A 19,758-nucleotide genomic window follows, 5' to 3' on the forward strand; every position below is an offset into this window, starting at 1 on the left:
CTACAGGCTGCTGTATCTGCTGGCTTGTGGAATCTACTCATAGTGGCGGGGTGGTATCTGCTCCTCTTCTTTTAGGAGGCACTGGAACCTGAACCTAGGACCTCCCATGTGGTAGATGGGTGCCCAACTGGTTGAGCCATAGCTCTTTCTCTACCTTGAAGACTTTGGGGTCAGGGAAGGGACTATGGACCTTCTTAAAAACAGTAACAACAACTATTCCCTCCTCTTGAAGATTGGTCCAAACTCTTCAGAAATTCCCATAACAGATGAGGGAGCACTTTGATAAATGAAAGTTGAGGTTCAGTGTGACAAAAATCTGCAAACCTAATATCCGCTCTTAAAATATGCTTTGGATGACCTTTTGAATGTTTTCATAGAGCCTTTGGGAGCTTTGTTTCCTGAATGAAAGGGGAAAAAATCTCTGATAGGTCTCCTGGCTATGTACACTAACGGCCTACTATGAATAAATTCACAACAATAGCAAAATTAGTATTTGCCAAATGCAAAAGTAAAACCTTATAGAAAGAACCCTTTATATATAGCATTCAATTGTCATATGATCAAAATGTGAAATTTGAAAGTGAAATCTGAAGCAATAATGTATAGATGTGCTAAAGGGTCAGAAATATAAAAAGTATGTATAGATTGGGAGAAAAGAGGTTGACCAAGTTTTCTGGGTAATTTCTAATTTATGTTTCTACTTCCCTAGTAAGGGAAGCTTATTTGGGGGGAATTTCAGCTGATCTCAAAAAGTGCCTGTATATTAAACTTATGTGTATTAAAAAAAAACCATCAAAATAAATGTTAAAAGGTAGAGTGAAAACTGAACTTGAATTCCATTACTTGACGAAGAGACAAGCCATCCACATAAAGTGTCAAGTAGATCTGGCAAACAAGTCCTTGCATGTTCCTTACACAAGACGCAGACTTACACAGTTCTTCCATTCACTCATGGGCTCAGATCCGTTGGCCACCCATGTACCCTGGATGGGAATTTATGCACTGGATTGCAATAAGGAGGTATGATTGATGAGCAGGGGACATCACCAGGGAGGGGGAGCACTCTTTTTCTGGCTTGGTTAGCATCAGATGTGAAGGAAAGAAGAGCAGTAAATTTGGAAACTGTGTTGGAAGAAACTAAAATTTATTTTTAGTCTCTTGAAATTCCAAAAGAGGAATAAAACCTGTAAATATGACAGTGAGATGATTGGGCTAATTTGTAAGGTCATACTTCAAAAACGGGAACTGGGAGTTCAGTTTTGTGGACATGGGAGGCGCCTAGGAAGGACCGCATTTTAACTTCTCCATTTGGGAGTTCTTAAATAGATTCTGTCTGTAAGTACAACTGGAAGGGCAGGGAAAGTACAATCTTTTTTATTCTCTGCTTTGTGATTTAGATAGATTTTAATATGAAATTGGAACAAAATCTCCTTAAAGAGGTAAAACAAATGAAAATGATTTAACAAATCAGCACATAAATTTAATTAAGATGTTAAGACTTAATGGCATCATGGAAAGCTTAAATCAACAAGCCCCAGAGTGATCTGCCAAGTTCATTTTGCCCAGGCCCCTTATTAATGAAGCTGCATTTACAACTGTGAACAAAGAGATTTTGCAAAGATGACTGTGTAATTTCCTTGATTCTTGTGTTATCTTGCCACTGAGTTTGTGCTTGTGTCTACTGTTTTTGTTGGCTACATCTTTTGCAGCTTTCTCTCTACTTATTTTTAAGAAATTCTCAGCAGACCTTGGAAAGAATGCAAAGTACTCTTTTGGTACTATATCCTGGTCTAGGAGAGTAGAATCTTGAGCTGGGAATTAAATTTATTCCTACAGGTTCAAAGTCAAGAAGGGAATTTCATAACTATTTTGCCTAATTAAATAATTTGATATAGTATATGTAAAGCCCTGTGCAAGGTATGATGGTGGATACAAAACTGCATAATTTCTTGACTTGTGAGTCACATGGAACATGATGTGTAGCAAGTGATTAGATAAAAGACATAAAATAAAAAGTACTGCAAAAAAATTATGGATGGTTTGAGGAGTTTAGAGGACGATTGCTTGCATGTGTGGTGGAAGTGAGGCTCTTGAAAGGGGTGATGAAATGAACTCATTAGAAATGGAGGAAAGATAAAGAAAGCATGAGCAAATCGTGATGTTAGGAATTTCAGAGTGTGTATCAGAATGAGCAAGTAATTAAATTGTGCTGGAATCCTGTATTCTATGAAAGATTGTTCCGTAAACCCACAACTTCTCTAAAAAAGAAAAAAGAGGAAACATAAGATTGGAAAGATAGGTATGGACCATGTCATAGGAACCCGGGAAAGCCAGGAAGAAGGGTTAGGCATTATGTGCTGGGTAATGGAGAGTCACTGGATGTTTTTGAACAAATAAGTGGCTTTATCCGAATTGTGATCAGGAAGAATATGCCGTAAGATTATACTTGGGGGTGATTCCAAAAGCTGGGAGACTCATAAGAGTCCTCTGCACTATCACAGATGATAGGGGATAATGACTGAACAAGAGAGAAGTGTTAATAGAATGAGAGAATTATTTAGAAAGCTATTACAGAATATTTATAGAACTTAGCTAAAACTTGGATCTGGAGTATAAGAGAAAAAAAGGGTGAGAGGTACTGCAGAATTGTGTATCTTGATGCTAGGGAGACTGGCTACACTCTTATTGGGAATGGAGAATTCAAGAGGAGGAGCTGGTTGTGTGGGGAAGGTGGCAAATATACTCAGTGTAAAGGGCAGGTGGGACTGGTGGAGAACTTCAAGGGGCAGCTGAAAATAGAAGAGGGAACATTGCTTGGATTTCAGATTTGGAGGCCCTCCCTAGACGTGTTAACTGAAGAGAATGGATTGAATACATTTGTTCAAAGCAGAGAGATAGTAGAGAAAGAGAAGTGAAAAGTGTTTAGGACAAATTTTGCATAGTCAAGACCTACATTTCAGGAGTTGAGGAAAGAAAGCAAAGAAAAGTGACCAGAGTTGTGGGAGGAGGACCAAAGTAGCCAGGGAAAAGGAGCCAAGAAGGAGGTGATCAACCGGTGAGAACAGGGAAAAGGCCATTAGATCACAGGTCTTTGTCCATTTAGGCCTAAAGCCCCTTGAATTTTTCATTTAAAGAAGAATTCTCTTTTGGCCTGGATTTTTCTTAGTGCATACTTCGTTTGCTGTAAACTAGACAGCTTGTTCTAAAATTTTCCCTAAAATATGCAATTATTTTAGTAATGTGTAAAGCCTTATTTTCAACTTCCTCACTATTAAATAGTAACCATATATTAATGTTTCTTATGGGCAGAACCATACTAAGCTTTTTATATGCATTACCTTAATTTAATTCTCACAATGAGCTATGCATCTTTATTCTGCCATTTTAAAAATGAGGAAACTGAGCATAGAGAGGTTAAGTAATTTGTCTAAGACCACATGATTGGTAAATGAACAGGTGCCAACAACCTGAAAATGTATATTTGTGACATTGGTACACAGTGTTTTAGCCAAGGTGCTTCATAATACAGGGAAAAATTACTTTATTTGATAATGCTTTGTGTACATTTTCTTTCATTATTTGTTTTTCAGCCCTCCCTTATTTTCTCTCATCCATGTAATATGAACCAAATGTTCATTTAATAATGAAATGTCTTAGGTTCATATTGTTTTTATAATCTCAAGATCTAGTAATAGCCAAGATAGTTTGAATATAATATGACACATGGGAGATTAAGACAGGAAAAAATAGTTGGTTTTGCTGGTCTTTCAGAAGTGTGACATTAGGTCCTCATTCATTATTTACAAAGCACGGAAATTTGGCACTTTGGGCTCATATAAATAAAGGAAAGAAACATTTCAATGAGCTCAAAATATCCAAGGAAATAGCAAATGTGTGCTAAAGAACCAGAGTAAAGCAGGAAGCAAAATGATAGTGTAAATGATTTTCTGTTTTTAAAAGCAATACAGTATTTTGGAAAATACCATCTTTTGATTGAGTCTCTAAGCATAACTTAATTGTGACTATAGAGCTATTTGAATCTCATGATGGTTTTTCTTTCAAAAAATTCTGCCTCTCTACCCCTGCAACAGTGAATGCAACCATTACGTCTGTTGAATTGGTTGATTATTTTGGAAAATATTCATATTCATCGAGAAACAGGTTTTGCAGTATAGGAATTATCATAAAAAGACTTATCCACCTGTCATGTTTGGAAATGATTGGTAATATAGCTTTAGTCATTCACTGAGAAAACATTTATTGAATGCCTGATATATGCCTGACCCTGTGAATTGAAAGACATGGCTCTCGCGTTGAGTAGCTTTGACCTTAGGTGTCCTGATCTTAAGTATAAATATAAGCAGGTGTGTAATTCTGTGTTCTTCTTATGCTAATATCTTAAATTAACCAAACTATTTTTTTTTTTTTTGCATGCCCTGTGCATTCAGCTTCAATGCTGCAGTAGAAAGGAGACCTCTTTTGTGTAGGGTTTAGAAAAGGGGGTGTAGTAGATTGGATTATGCACCCCATAAAAAATCATATTCTTAATCTTAACCTGTTATTATGGATGTGAACTTATTGTAAATAGGAACCTGTAGAAGATGGTATTTTTAGATAATATGTGGCCTGAATGAATGAGGTAGGGCTGTACTCCAATTACTGGGGGTTTTATGAAGAGGAAGTCACCTGGAGGAACAAGAAGCTAGAAGTCAGTGGACCTAGAAGAGAAAGGAGAGGATTCGCTATGCGACTGAAAAGCCAAGGATTGTTAGGCAGCAAGAAGATACTGACTGTGGGAGGAGCAAGCCTTCTAGCCTCTGAAACCTTGAGCCAATAAATTCCTGTCATTAAGCCAACTCATTGTTCAGTACTTGTCTTTGCAGCCGGGAAACTAAGAGATGGGATTTGAATGAATATTTGTGAGGAAAATGTTTTTGAAGGCACTGTTTATTATTCTCTCTAAACTTATTTTTAAAAATCAATTTAGAGATAGAGATAATCTTTTGTTAGAAATGGGCTGTCTAATAGGCATTCAAGAAATATTGGTCTGTTTTGTTGACTGAAGGAGCTAATTTGAACTTTATTATTTGGTTAATATTGACTTTGAACATTTAAAAATTCATAAGTTTATCATTGTATCTTCAACACTTAGCAAATTATTTGTTTATTGAATAAGTGAAGCTATGTGCTCTTCTAATATTATAAACACGACAAAGATAAAGTCAGTAAGAACAATGACAAAACTGATAAAACTGATAATGTTTTGTTTTCCTCAAAAAAACATTTAATATACTATAGAGAGAACCTATTGTTTTAAAGATTCTCAGATCTTTAAAAAATACCTCTCTTTATTTATATTTGCAATTTTTGTGCTTTTGACTTTATTAAAGCATGTGTCTTATTAATTACTTTTTGGAAACACTTTTTAAGATTAAGTGGAATTACACAGTTAATATAGATGATGAAACTGTTTTAGAAAACATATTTCATAGTCTAATCCTGTTTTCTTGCATTCACCCTATTAATTTGAATTATTACAATACTGTATTTGTTATGTGTGTAACTTTCTTCTCCCTAAATATATGTAGTCTTTGTAGTTTATCTAACAAAGATCAGTTGAAGGTTTTATGTATTTAAGTATCAATGGTTATAAGCAGTGAAACTAAATAGTAAATGACAGAAAATCTTTGGAAGATATATTAATTTAAATTGATTCATATAATATAATTTAATAATAAAAATTGAAAATAAATGTAAGATAAACTTTCTAGTAACAAGTTCTTTTGGATAGGAAAATGGTTTTCCTAGTGTGCTGGTGGAAACACAGTTCTCAGGCATTTGGACAGGAGCTGATGAAGTACTATAATAAATGGCAGGAAAGAAAGGCTAGACTGAAGAACCCTTGGATGGACAATCCATTATATTTTTTCCAATTGCTTTTTGCTGTTCACATTTTGAGTTTCCCCGTGCAAAGCCATTCAGCCACTGGAGGTCTCTGTTTCTCTATACAGTTTGTAAAGAGACTTATTCCCTTCAAAAAACATCGATTTTGAATAAGGGAGACTAATGGGCTATATTTCTACTTTTCATAGAAAAATGTGTGTCGTTTCTAGATGTTATAGTCACAGTTTTAGCTTTTATAGGACAAGATCTGTGGACATTATTCCGGTCTGTATGAGATTAGAAGATGGCCACATTCCAGAATATTCAAGTAGCTTTGTCTTCAGAATTGTTTCTATTTAAGTAACAAAGCACTGGCAATAATTAATGAATCAATTTTACCTTATAAAATCTTTACATATAGGAAAATTTTTGTAATTTCTTCAAAATAAATAAAATAAATTAGGAATAAAACCCTTCCCTAAAATAAAGATTTGAAGGATTTAAGAAAATATTTGTTTACAGACTATTTTTTTCTCTCTTTATTATTTTTTTAAATGTTACATTTAAAAAATATGAGGTCTCCATATATTCCCCACCCTCCCTAGACTATCTTTTTAAATTTTATTTATTTATTATTTTTTAAAATATTACATTAAAAAAATATGAGGTTCCCATGTACCCCCCACCCCCCTCACCCCACTAATCCCCCCATAGCAACATTCTCCTCCATCTTCATTGCATTTGGTGAATACATCTCTGAGCATCTCTGCACCTCATGGTCAATGGTCCATATCATAGCCCACACTCTCCCACATTCCATCCAGTGGGCCATGGGAGGACATACATGTCCGGTAATTGTCCCTGCAGCACCACCCAGGACAACTCCAAGTCCCAAAAACGCCTCCACATCTCATCTCTTCCTCCCATTCCCCACACCCAGCAGCCACCATGGCCACTTTCTCCACACTAATGCCACATTTTCTTCAATTACTAACCACAGTAGTTCATGAATAGACTATCAGTAAATCCACTCTAATTCATATTCTATTCCTTCATCTTGTGGACCTTGGATTGGTTGTGTCCATTCCACATCTATGTCAAGAGGGGGCTTAGATTCCACATGGATACTGGATGCAATCCTCCTGCTTTCAGTTGTAGGCACTCTTGGCTCCATGGTGTGGTGGTTGACCTTCTTCAACTCCATGTTAGCTGAGTGGGGTAAGTCCCATAAACCAGAGTGTAGGAGCTGAAGTCTGTTGAGGCTCAGGGCCTGGCTCTCATATGGTCAGTCCAGAGATTCAGATCCCCTGGGTATATCTTAAAACCCCAGCACCAACTACAATTCTGGTAAAGTAACAGGAAAGGCTTGTGAAAAGAGATCACATCTGATCTAGACTATCTTTTAATATATTTCTAGACTTGAAGATTTTTAATTTCATTTACATGGACAAAGCAAAGAACAGAATTCATATTTAATGAATGCCTTTCAAGAGCCAAGTTTTCCATGTGGAGCTGGCCCTTGCGCACGCTGTGCTGATGTGCGCAAGGAGTACCGTGCCGCGCAGGGGTGTCCCCTCGTAGGGGAGCCCCACGCGCAAGGAGTGCGCCCTGTAAGGAGAGCCGCCCAGCTCCAAACTGCCTAAGAATGGCACCGCCCACATAGAGAAATGACACAGCAAGATGATGCAGGAAAAAGAAACACAGATTCCCGTGCCGCTGACAACAACAGAAGCGGACAAAGAAGATGCAGCTAATAGACACAGAGAACAGACAACTGAATGGGGGGAAGGGGAGAGAAATAAATAAATAAATAGATCTTAAAAAAGAAAAGAGCCAAGTTTTGGGCTAGATATTTTATTCATGATAATAAATAAATATTGAAAATTTTATTTTGAAAATGAAGATGCTGAGGCAGAGAGAAATGTAGTTTTACTAACCTAATGATTTTGTGGTCACTTTGTTAAAGGGGAGAAGAGATATACAGTTAGCATGTTTCATCAAATCTAAGATGACAGCATTATCTTATGTACCGTAAGAAAGTAGAAAGTGTTACCAAATTAAAGTAGGACACATTATCAATTGTAAGGTGCATCCTGGATTCAGAGATGTTTAAAAAGTTTTTTTCAAAGAGTATGTCTTTGAATTGAGGAAAAAGGAATTTTTTAAGAAACCAGGGGAAGGAAAGAAAGTTGGTCACTCCAAATATATCACAAGGGAAAGCAAACTATGAGCAAAGAGATGCTAGTTATAACAATAATATGATACCTTTGTAAAGTATATTATGTCAAAGTGTTTTCATGTATGTTGTTTCACTTGAGCCTTATAAAATCTTTATTTCTATTTGAAGACATGAAAGAGCAAGTTGTAAAATATTCTATCTAGTACTTCTAATTTTTGTGAAAATGCATAATACATAGTACAATACATTTTTTTGTTTATACAAACACATACTATTATGTATATGTGTGTTTGTACAGAGAAAAGTGTAGAAAGATAGCAAGTTGTAAACAGTAGCATTGATCAGGTTGGGAAGTGGGGGAGACAGAATGCATTAAACTTCATATAATTTCTTACTCTTTGATTTTTTTTTACAATATGAACTATTTAAAATCTGATTTAGTATTTTCAAAACAAAATGAAAAAAATAAAAACTTGCAGGCCTGGAGAGTTTGTGATTTTAAGGTCACACTGCCAGTAGTTGGGAGAGTGAAAGCAGAACAAGGGCCTGAAGAATCAGTCTATGAATTTCACACTCCATATTGTTCCAGGGATATTGGGGAAGGTGCAACTGCTATGCATTCAAGAAAACTTAGGAGAGGAGGCATAGTAGGCCATTTTATTGAAAATTTGTGCTTAAAGTGGTGTGGACCTTTGGGGAATTATGCTGGAAAAACTACTGACTTCTTCAAGCAACCATTTTAATGCAGCTGAAATCCAGTAAACGAGGATATGAAGGGCAGTTTTGGGCTTTATATGAATATGCATATGGTTCTGGGATTGGGAGAAGGAAAACTGCCCTATCTACACAGTCCAGGTTACAGCAATGGATGTTCATTGACCAATGTAATGAAAACTGAGGAAAGCAGGGCCCCTTTAGAACAGTTTTAGCAAGGTGTAATGTTAAAAAGAGACACCTTTTAACTGTCCCCAAAAGCTTTGAAAGCTACTTAATTGTGTATTATGAATTCCTTTTACTTCACACAGAAGAACACATCTTAAAATACTTTCTTCTTCCATTTCATAAGCTTTTTTTTCTTTCTTTATTTTTTTTTAATGTTACATTAAAAAAATATACCCCTCACTCCCCTCACCCCACTCCTCTCATAACAACAACCTCCTCCATCATCATGAGACATTTATTGCACTTGGTGAATACATCTCTAAGCACTGCTGCACCACATGGTCAAAGGTCCATATTTATTATAGTTTACACTCTTCCCCAGTCCACCCAGTGGGCCCTGGGAGCACATACAATGTCCAGTAATTGTCCCTGCAGTACAACTCCAGGTCCTAAAAATGCCCCCACATCACATCTCTTCTTCCCACTCCCTACTTTCAGCAGCTACCATGGCCACTACCTCCACATCAATGTTACATTTGCTTCAGTTACTAATCACAATAGTTCATGAATAGAATATCAGTAAGTCCACTCTAATCCATACTCTATTCCTCCATCCTGTGGACCCTGGAATGGTTATGTCCACTCCACATCTATATCGAGAGGGGGATTAGATTCCACATGGATGATGGATGCAATTCTCCTGCTTTCAGTTATAGGCACCCTTGGCTTCCTGGTGTGGCGGTTGACCTTCTTCATTTCCATGTTAGCTGGCTGGGGTAAGTCCAATAAACCACAAGGAAGGAGTTGCAAGTCTTTTGAGGCTCAGGGCCTGGCTATCACATGGACAGTCCAGAGATTCAGGTCCCCTGAGTATACACTAAACTCCAGCACCAACCACAGGTCTAGTAAAAGTAACAGGAGAGGCTTGTAACAAAGATCATGTCTGGGATCTTTTTAACATCACTGTTTCCCTTACTACATCCTCAGTACTCTGTGGAAGTCATTCCCCAAACTCAGTCCACACTGACTTCTATGGGTTGAATTGTGTTCCCTAAAAAGAAATGTTCAGGTCCTAACCTATGGTCCTGGGAATGTGCACCTTTTTGGAAACAGGGTCTTTGAAATTGTGTTAGTAGAAATGAGGCCAAACTCGATGAGGATAGGCTCTAATCCAATGTGACTGGTATCCTTCTAAAGAGAGGAGATTTGGACACAGACAGAGAGAGGACAGCCATTGGTAACTCATGGCTTTAGTTATTCGCAAGCTAAAGAACACCAAGGATTGCTAGCAAGCCCCTAGTAGAACCTTCCAGACTTCAGAGAAAGCATGGCCCTGCCAACCCCTCGGTTTGGACTTCTAGCCTCCAGAACTGTGAGACAACCAGCCTCTGTTGTTTTGAACCACCCGGTTTATAATGCTTTGTTATAGCAGTTCTAGGAACCCAAGACACTGGTTTATCACCTCCTTTCTACCTCCATCTATCTTTCTGGTTCACTTCTTTTCTGCTACTAGAGTGGTTACCCGTTAGCCACAAGAAAATGAAAGACCAGAGAAGCATATACTGAAATGTCCTCGGAAGAATGGGTTATATAGATGGTTCTTTGAATACTTATATAACCAGAAAGTAACTGGAATCCCAAGAGGCCTGGGGTCTGCATGGTATTATTGTAGAACTTCTAGTGCTTTGAGAGGCCATAGTACAGGGGTTTTATTTTATGTAGAAAGCTTCCTAAATGTATTTCTACCTCTCTCCCTGTTGGGGAAGTCACAAACTCACGCAGCCCTCCCCTACCTGCTCCCTGTTGTGTGATGTTGTGCCTTTTCTATTGTGCAATGATGTTTCAGTCTCTTTCCATTTCACAACCTGGAGGAGATGTTAACTCTAATGAAAAGCCCTGACCAGATTTTAAACCCTGAAACCAGGAACAAGAAGATGCTTCTCAGGGAAGAAAACTCTCAGGGGCAGGGTAGATAAATATCCTCTTTGGGCAGCACAAACTTGTCTCTCATTTCCAGAGTTGCCATCTACCAACCCTGATCAAGGCAGTTTGGCCTCCCCAGGAGACAGGGTACAATGGGATCTCTTCCCCAGCTCTTTTGGACCCTTTTTACTGTGTAAGTAATAAGGTGGTCATTTTCTGAAAGTTTCTGTTGTGCCTGAGTCTGTGTTCCCATGAGGAACCGTGTAGCAACTTGCTCCACAGTCCCTTTTCCCAAAGCATCCCACCTGAGGCAAATGTTAGGAATTCCCAAGTAGGGGAATTCAAAACATCACCACCAGGAGGAGTGTGAGAATTGTTCATGATATGCTTGATAAAAGTCCTTTCATTATATTCTTTAGTTCATTCAATCAACAAGTTTTCATTAAGCCCCACGTACGGGCTTGACACTGTGTTTGGCACCAGGGACACAGTAGTGAATATGACACTCATAGTCTGTCAGGCAAGTAGACAGTACATTAAAATTGTGTTGAGTGTTAAAATAAACATCTTATATACATTTAATTTATAATCTTTTCAAGAAACCAGTATGGTATTAATATTATTACCTTCATTACACAAATGGAGAAAGTGGGTTTTACACAATAACAAATCCAAGGACACGCATTTAATAAAATATTGAGCCAGGGTTTAAAATGAGGTTTACTGAACTTCTGAGCTGAAGTTCACAGCCAGTGTTAAAGTACTGTTGCTTTCTAGGAGGGAGAGAGGAGGCAGAGAACAAAAAATGATGCCATTATAGAGAGGAAGGGAAAGTGTCTGTCCCCCCATTCAGTAGGTGGATGCCTACTAGTGGCTGATCTCAGCGACTCAAGAGAACAGAACATACAGAGGGCGACTTTGGGACTGGCTGCTGGAACCCTCAATCAGGGACCTGGCAAAAGTTGTAAAACAAGGGGATGACTCCGGGAGAGGAGGCCCAGCCCTGGGAGAGCATGTAGCCACTGTCAGCAATATGAATGGATGTTTGAAGGATTCACATTTGGTAGAATTCCAAATTTCCCTCTGAAATGCCATCAAGTGAGCAAAGAATAGAGTCAATAGCATCAGCTCTGGCCTTAAACAAGCCTGGGATAAAAACGCAAATCACCAGCTGTGTGGTTTTGGGCAAGTACTTAACTTTTTTTGTCTCACAAGCATAAAACCACTAACTTCATGTGTAAAAAGAGTAACTATGGAGTGGTTGTACAGATTATATTGAATTATTTATTAAAAATTGCTTAGTCCAGTAGCAGGTACAGTAAATGGTGGGCATTATCATTGCAGGCCATTTGTATACTAAATGCTGGTTATGTTGTTTTCAGTGAACTGGATTTCTTTCCAGAGCCTTGTTTTGAGAATGCATACACATGGATTTGGTTGGACTACCCAATATCCATCGTGTTATGGGTATTAATATGGCATTATTAATTTTGTTATTTTCATCAATATTACTGACTACCGCTTATGGAGCACTCATTATGCCAGGCAGTGTGGGTCTGCATATACCATGGCATTTAAGCCTCACAGCAAATCTCCGAGGTGGGCACTTTGGTACTCCTATTTTAGAGATGAGGGCACCGAAGTCCTGAGGCCCAATGACTTACCTAAGGCCGCCTACTGGTAGAATTCAGTGGTAGGTTTCGAGCTCAGGTCTGCCTCCAATGTTTGGAATGAGACATCCTCAAGCAGGTGACCTGGTCTCTGGGGTGGAACAATGTGGCTCTCAGAGGTTCTTCCCCGCCGTCTGTCTGGGAGTGCTTCTAATCCACCTGAATATCGTTCCCTGGATGTATACCTAGGTCACGAAGAGTGGAGGGCGGGCCCAGTCCCAGAAGGCCTGTCCTCTCACTGGGGTCGCAGACCCCAGGGCCTGGAAGGATAAGCTGTTTTCACAGGCAGGGATGAATTAATGAGGCTCACCACCGCTGACGGGATGGGGATGCGGAGGGATTTAAGCTGTTGATGGGACTCCCCACAGCCACTGGTTAGGGGCTTTTAATGCATGTGAAAGTATTTCATGCACAAGGGCTCATTCGAAATCTTTTAAAATGCTCCTGGGTCCCTTGACTCCTGAAGGGAAGTATGAGGAAAGGGTGAATGTCCGGGGAGTGGTAAAGCCTGGAGAAAATCAAAGCTTTCTCTGTAATGAAAGTCTCCAACCATTCAGGCTCTGTTGCTTCCTGGAAAGTCTTTTTTCTCTTAGTTACTCTATCTGACTGGGATTATCACATTTTGGTTTTCTTGGAATGCCTCAGAGCACAGAACTATGGAAAATGGGAAGCTAGTGTGAACGTTCTTTCCCTTCTCGGGGATTTAGAGTCTTATTGCTGTATGGTTTTAACTTTCTACTATTTGTTTTTTAATATTGTGGTCTACTTGGAGCTAACCGAAGCGCAATGTTATCATTTTGCTTTCCTGGGATTTCCTTCAGAGCTGTGTTTCTTTATAATATATAACTTACTCTATTTCCAGAAAGCATTTGAGATGGTTTTTAAAATGAAATGAATAAAATACAGCATAATTATTTCTTAAAAATTCAAATATGGATCTAAAGTGAATGAGAGGGTGATAAATAGAGGTAGTGGTTACCTGGGATGAGTACGTTATTACTTCTGAGACCTAAATTTAGCTCTGAGCTCCTTGGAAATAAGGGAAGGGCAAAATGATGGATTTTCCAGTCTTTTTAGACTGAAAAAGGAAGTATTGTTCTTGTAGAGAGAGAGAAAGCTTCCTGGCACAAAATTCTAGTACAAGAAATGTATATGTTTTTGTATTACAGAAATATATGAGGGTATAGAGACTTATTTGCCTTTGCATACATATATAGATACATATGACAGATATCCAAACATAAACATATATATATTTGTCCCTGTGTGTGTGTACACACATATAGATATACATACATATTATGGTAGGCAGAAAAATATACCCCCAGGATGTCTGTGTCCTGATCTTTGGAAACTGTGAATATGTTAAATTAGGGCTGAGGTCCTTAACATTTTTGTTTCATGGACCCCTTTGCCATTCAGGTGAAAACCGCTGACTCCTTATTAAGTCCATACTATACTGTGTATTACTTAATAAATATATCACACCCGCATCAAGTGTCCCCAGAAAAATAATGCTGTTTTGAATTTCAATTCAAGCTCACCGACTCTTTGCTAAGAACCACTCAATTAGGGAAATTAAGGTTGCAGATGAAAGGAACTAAGGTTGCTAATAAACTTCCCTTAAAATAGGGAGATTATCTGGGATTATCCAAGTGGGCTGAATGTAATCATAAGGGTCCTTAGAAGTGGAAGAGGGAGGCAGAAGAGGAGGTTGGGGTGAAGGACTTCACCTGCAGCTGCTACTCTGAAGTGAACCAAGGAATGCTGGCAGCCCCTGGAAACTGGAGAGTGGAAGGGAAGAGATTCTCCCCTAAAGCCTCCAGGGAGGAGGGCAGCCGTGCTGACACCTTGATTTTAGCCCTTTGAGAACCACATCATGCTTCCGAACTCCTGAACTATAACAATAATTTGTGTTAAACCACTAAGTTTGTAGAAATTTGTTATAGCAGCAGTAGAAAACTAATACATATAAATGTGTACCATGTATACATGAATAAAAAGAGGGAAGAATAGAAAGAGAGGAGAGAGAAGAAAGGGAAGAAATCAGTGGAGGCTTTTCTATAGGGAGATAAGATAATGTAGTCTAGGTACCTTGATGGCAAAAATTCAACTTAATTTTTGTATACACATACAATTAACTTCTTGACATGCCTCTTGGATATCTAATAGGATTTTTCATCTTTAATCCAGACCAGAATAGAACTCTTTACTCCCTCCTCAAACATGTCACTTACAATGATATGCTGGAGTTGACTTCTACCAGGTCCTGAAAGCTGACTTGTGACCATCAATCATGCATTCAACAAAGTCATGTCTGTGGTTTGAAATAAGCAGTGGTGGGAGTATTTACACACCGGATATGGTCGAACACCACAAGTCAAGTACTTTTCCTGCAGAGAGTTGGTTGATAAATGCCTACCAACACACCACTGTTTTTACAGGTACTCCCATCTCAATTAAGTGGAACGACCCAGTTGCCAGAAACCTAGGAGTCAATTTGATCCCTCTTTTCTTCATAGCCTATATCTAATAACTTAGCTAGTTCTGCCACCTCTACTTTCAAATGAAGTCACAGTTTTCTAACTCCACGGTTACCACTCTAGTTTAAGCACTCAGTACCTCTTGCCTGGACTATTGCAATGGGCTCTTATTCAATCTCATGGATTCTAATCTTGTCTCTCTTCCATTTATTGTCCACGCAGTATCCAGAGAGATCTTTAAAAATACATAGATCATATCACTTCATTGCTTAAAATCCTCTATTTTCCTTAGAATAAAATCTAAGCTGCTTAACTCCAGCTTACAAAGCCCTCCTTTCCTTGCCTCAGCTTAAATCTCCATTTTCATCTTGACTTCTTTCCACCCAGAACTCTGTGTTCTGGCCAGTTGGTCTTTCTGTTCCTCGATTCGCCCAGCTTACTTCTGTCTAAAGTCCTTTGCCCTAGCAGGACCCGTCCCCGCACTCCTATCTCAGATCTTTGCATGGCTGCCTCCTTCTTATCATTTAAGACTTAGCTTAAACATCCTCCTCAAAAAGGCCTTTCCTGGCCACCCAATCTAAAGTAGTCTGCTTCATTCCACTGTTGTCACCCTGTCTTTATTTCATTTTAACACTTGTTAATACCTGTTAGCTCCTTGTTCATTTAGAGTGCCTGGCACATGATAGGTTCTTACTAATTTTTTGTTGAATGAATGAATTCATTCAGAAAATAGTTTAGAACATTGGCTAGAGATATGTCCCACAATTTCTTTACTATCTTGGACATAGTGGCAGAGGGTGGCTGGTAAAACTGTCAACTTTGACCTGGGATAAGAAAGTTGAAATGGTTTGTGTGGTGGAAATGCTAGTCAGAGTCAAAGAGCCCCTGAGAGCTTGGGTGAGATCATAGCCTCAGAGGGTGTTTATGGGTCAGATATCAGGATAGTGACCAAGAAATGCTTAACTGTAAGCAGGGCAAGGGTGGAGGCAAAATGCTCGGTCAGCCCTGGGTCAGAGCTGACAGGCAAGGGGCAAGGGCTGGGGTGCAGGCAGGGGCTAGGCCTCCGTGATAGATGATACTTATTATCCTGAACTCTTTTTGAAGTCCCCCTTCAAGTCTGACTTTGGCCTGTCTCTCACACATCAGGTATCACAACTGAATTTCCCCCTTCAAGAAGTTTCAGGCAATCATGTTCATTCATTGCTTTTCATATCCTTTTTTTTTTTTTCTATTGACATATTTAATACATTGATGATTTCCTAAAAAAGAACTTTCTAATGACTATTCCTACGATTATAAATTCTTACTGCAAAAAGGGTCTGCCCTGATTGTTTCAACATCCTCTTAAATTTACAAAGAAATTATTTGACTTGCTCAGAATTACAATGTTAGTGGCAGACTCAAGGAGCTAACAGGTATTAAGAGTTAAAACAAGTTTCTTGACTTCCTGACTACTTCATGTTAAGTCATGATTGGCATTAAACCCTGTCATCTGCAAAGTGAAAAAGAGACACCTAAGTAAATAAGGCACTATCAGGATGAGAGGTTTAGTAAACAATTGTAAAACTCTCCAGATGTCTTCTGCGGTAGGTTCAGCTTAGCCAGTTCACTTCTTATGACCTGTAAAGGGCAATGACCAATGACCTTCTGATTGCTGGGCATGGAGCATGGAAGGCCCTGAGGGTCTTGTGAATCAAGTACAGGTTAGAACACTGGATACAATTTTTTGTTATAACATATTTTATATTTTTCTATTTCTTTGGAAATTTGTAATATCTGGTTACTGTGTAAGATTTAATTGGCCCAGAGTGCCATATTTCTTGTCTACTTCTTATCAATAGTACTCTACAATCCCTATTTTTAGGCTATTCTTTTGTAACTTAAAGGTTTTAGATTATTCTCATTTCTTCTTGAGAATAATGGTTTGTAGCATTATAAACTATAATACATGCAAGGGTCATGAAGGAGGACAAACTGAAATCATGCATGTAAAACAATTAGAATAGAGACTGACATAGTAAGAACTCAAGTATATGATGATGGAGTAGTAATAATAATAATAATAATCTTCTTACCCAGCTTAAGTCTATAGGTCAAAAATTCCATTGTCTTTAGCCTTTCTCCTTTTCCTTTTTAATTCTTTAATAGTGTTTTGATAACCTCTGTTTAAGAGTTTATACATTCTTTATTAATTTGGAGGACTCAAGACACAACAGTGTTCTGTTAAGTAGGAGAAGTGCTCTATGAGATTGTCATTGTTATAAGATTTATGCTGTTAATAAAATATCATTGAATTTCTACTATGTACAAATCATGGAAGAGAAATGGGCTCTGTCTTCCAGCAGCTTAAACTCCCAGCATGATTTTCCTCGTATATTTAGAATCTTGTTTAATAAACGGAAAGAGAAAATACATTTTTTGTTTCCTTTGCCAAGGCTCCTCAAATGCTGGCAAGGCCCATGAAAAAGAGAAAATTCTGTGATAATGAAAATTTAAAATTTGGGCATTTGCCACATCAGGAAGGAGGACACTTCAAGTCCCATTTGAATAGCATCTAAAGTTGAATTATAACAAAAGAAGAAAAATTTTTCAGAATTGGATTATAGCAGAAGAGAAAAATCTTTCAGAATTGGAAGAAGAAAACATACATCTTCTAAATATAGCTTTTGGCATATTAAAATGCAGAATACATTATTTTTACATCTTAATTTCTCTTAATTTTAAAAATGCTTTTGTGTGTAGATAAATGGGGAAATAAAATAGAGTCTAGATTATGTCCACTGCTATTTTCTTTGGTTTGGGCCAATAAAAAGAGGAAAATAATCACATGCAATATAAATAAAAGGCAATCAAGTCCTGGGTAGGTAAGGCTAAATGAAGGAGATTAAAATTTATCTGTAGAGGCCAGTAAAGTACAGCTAGTACTTATCTGTTATTTTTTTGCCTTGTGGCTTCCTCTCCCAAGACCTAAATTTTGGAGGAAGTATTGGAGTCAGAACATCATTCCAATCACAAAGGTTCGAAACTTTGGGATCTCATTAATTCATCTAATAAACATTTGGGAGGCACATTATATTTCAGTTTACTGGGTTGAGTACTGTGATATAATCCTGGACATGTCAGACTAAATTCCTGTCCTCACAGAATTTAGAGTTTCGGGAAGAGGCAGATATTGCAAAAGTAATCATTAATATGATGGGTAGTATGAGGAAATTCAGATTATTATGGAATCACATAATCAGGCAACCTCATCTAGTCTGGTAAGGGAGACCAGGAAGTGACATTCGAATTGAGAAACGAAGGATTAGTGGGAGTTAGGGGTTGAAGTGTATATATGTGTGTGTGTGTGTGTGTGTGTGTGTGTGCAAGGGGACAGGGCTGGATTAGGAAGGCAAACATGACTTAGAAAGATTCCCAGGCAGAGGAAGCAGTGTGTGGGGGGACTTTGATGCAGGACAGTGAGTGTTTGTGGCTGAAGGGCAGTGAGTGGGGAGAGTGGGGTTGGGGATGAGGCTGGAGAGAGAGGCATGGATCAGTTCATTTTGGGTCATGCCCAGGGTTCTGTGCTTTCTCATGAGGGTCATGGGGAGCCTGTGAAGGCATAAGAAGGGGATTCATTTTGCAAAAGATCCCTCTGCCTTCAAGATGGCAAAGGTGGAAATGGGAGTGTCAATGACCTGTTGTAGAAATCCAGGTGAGGAGATATTCTGGTCTCCTTTCTCTCCTCCTGGCTCAGCAGTCAGTAAGTCCCTTTGAGCCATCCGTGTGATATTTCTATCATTAACCCTCTCCTCTTTCTCACCTTTTTCATTTCTACTGTCTTTGGTATAAACTTTCGCTATTTCTTTCTTACCCAGACTTGCCCATCCCCAATCTTACTTTGTAAACATTGGGGAAATTAATCTTCTTAAAACACGTAAGACACATACATGTCTCTTGCTCGTTTAAAAAAAACCTCCCCCAAATTAAATCTCTTTTATAGCTAAGAGATTTGGAAGTGACTTGGGAGGTCATTTTAGAGGTTATGCTTATGATTGTCTCAGGAGGATCTTAACTAATGGTCACAGTAAAAAAAGCCTCAAACAGAGGTTCTCCTGAGGGTTCTGGAAACATCTGGACACTATTGGAAAGGCACACACCGCATGAAAGCTGCACCCTGTTGGTGGGCCATACCTCGAATACATGATAACTTATTTCCCCACTGTAACAAGAGTGACCTATAATTAACACTATTCCCATTAAATATAAGTTCCAGAGACTTAAATCTTCAATCTGTTCATTTGTCAGTTGAGTCCTGAATCTCAGCAACTCAGCCACCAAAACCCACTCTCCAGTTCTTTGGACTTGCCCAGGACAATTCTAACAAAATATGATGATTATGGACAACACCCATTCTAAACGCAAAGAGTATCTACAACTGCAAGCAACGTAGTTCCTTTCATCTGTCCATAACGTCTGAGCCCCCTCTCAATCTGAATTAGAGTGGGCATTACACTCCCCAAATCCTCAAGATTGAGCAATGAACAAACATAATGGGGGAATGTCATGGACCAAAATAGACTTATTATTGAAGTAATGGAAGAACTGGTAACATTGACATAAAGATAGTGTTTACCAGAGATTCTGAGGAAAGGGAGAGGGAAGAATAGGTGTAACAAGGGGCAGTCTTAGGGCATTGGAATTGTTCTGCATGACATTGCAATGACAGATATAGGTCATTATACATTTTGCCAAAACT

This window comes from Dasypus novemcinctus, chromosome 11, assembly GCF_030445035.2.
Source record: "Dasypus novemcinctus isolate mDasNov1 chromosome 11, mDasNov1.1.hap2, whole genome shotgun sequence".
In the NCBI taxonomy this organism is placed as follows: domain Eukaryota; kingdom Metazoa; phylum Chordata; class Mammalia; order Cingulata; family Dasypodidae; genus Dasypus; species Dasypus novemcinctus.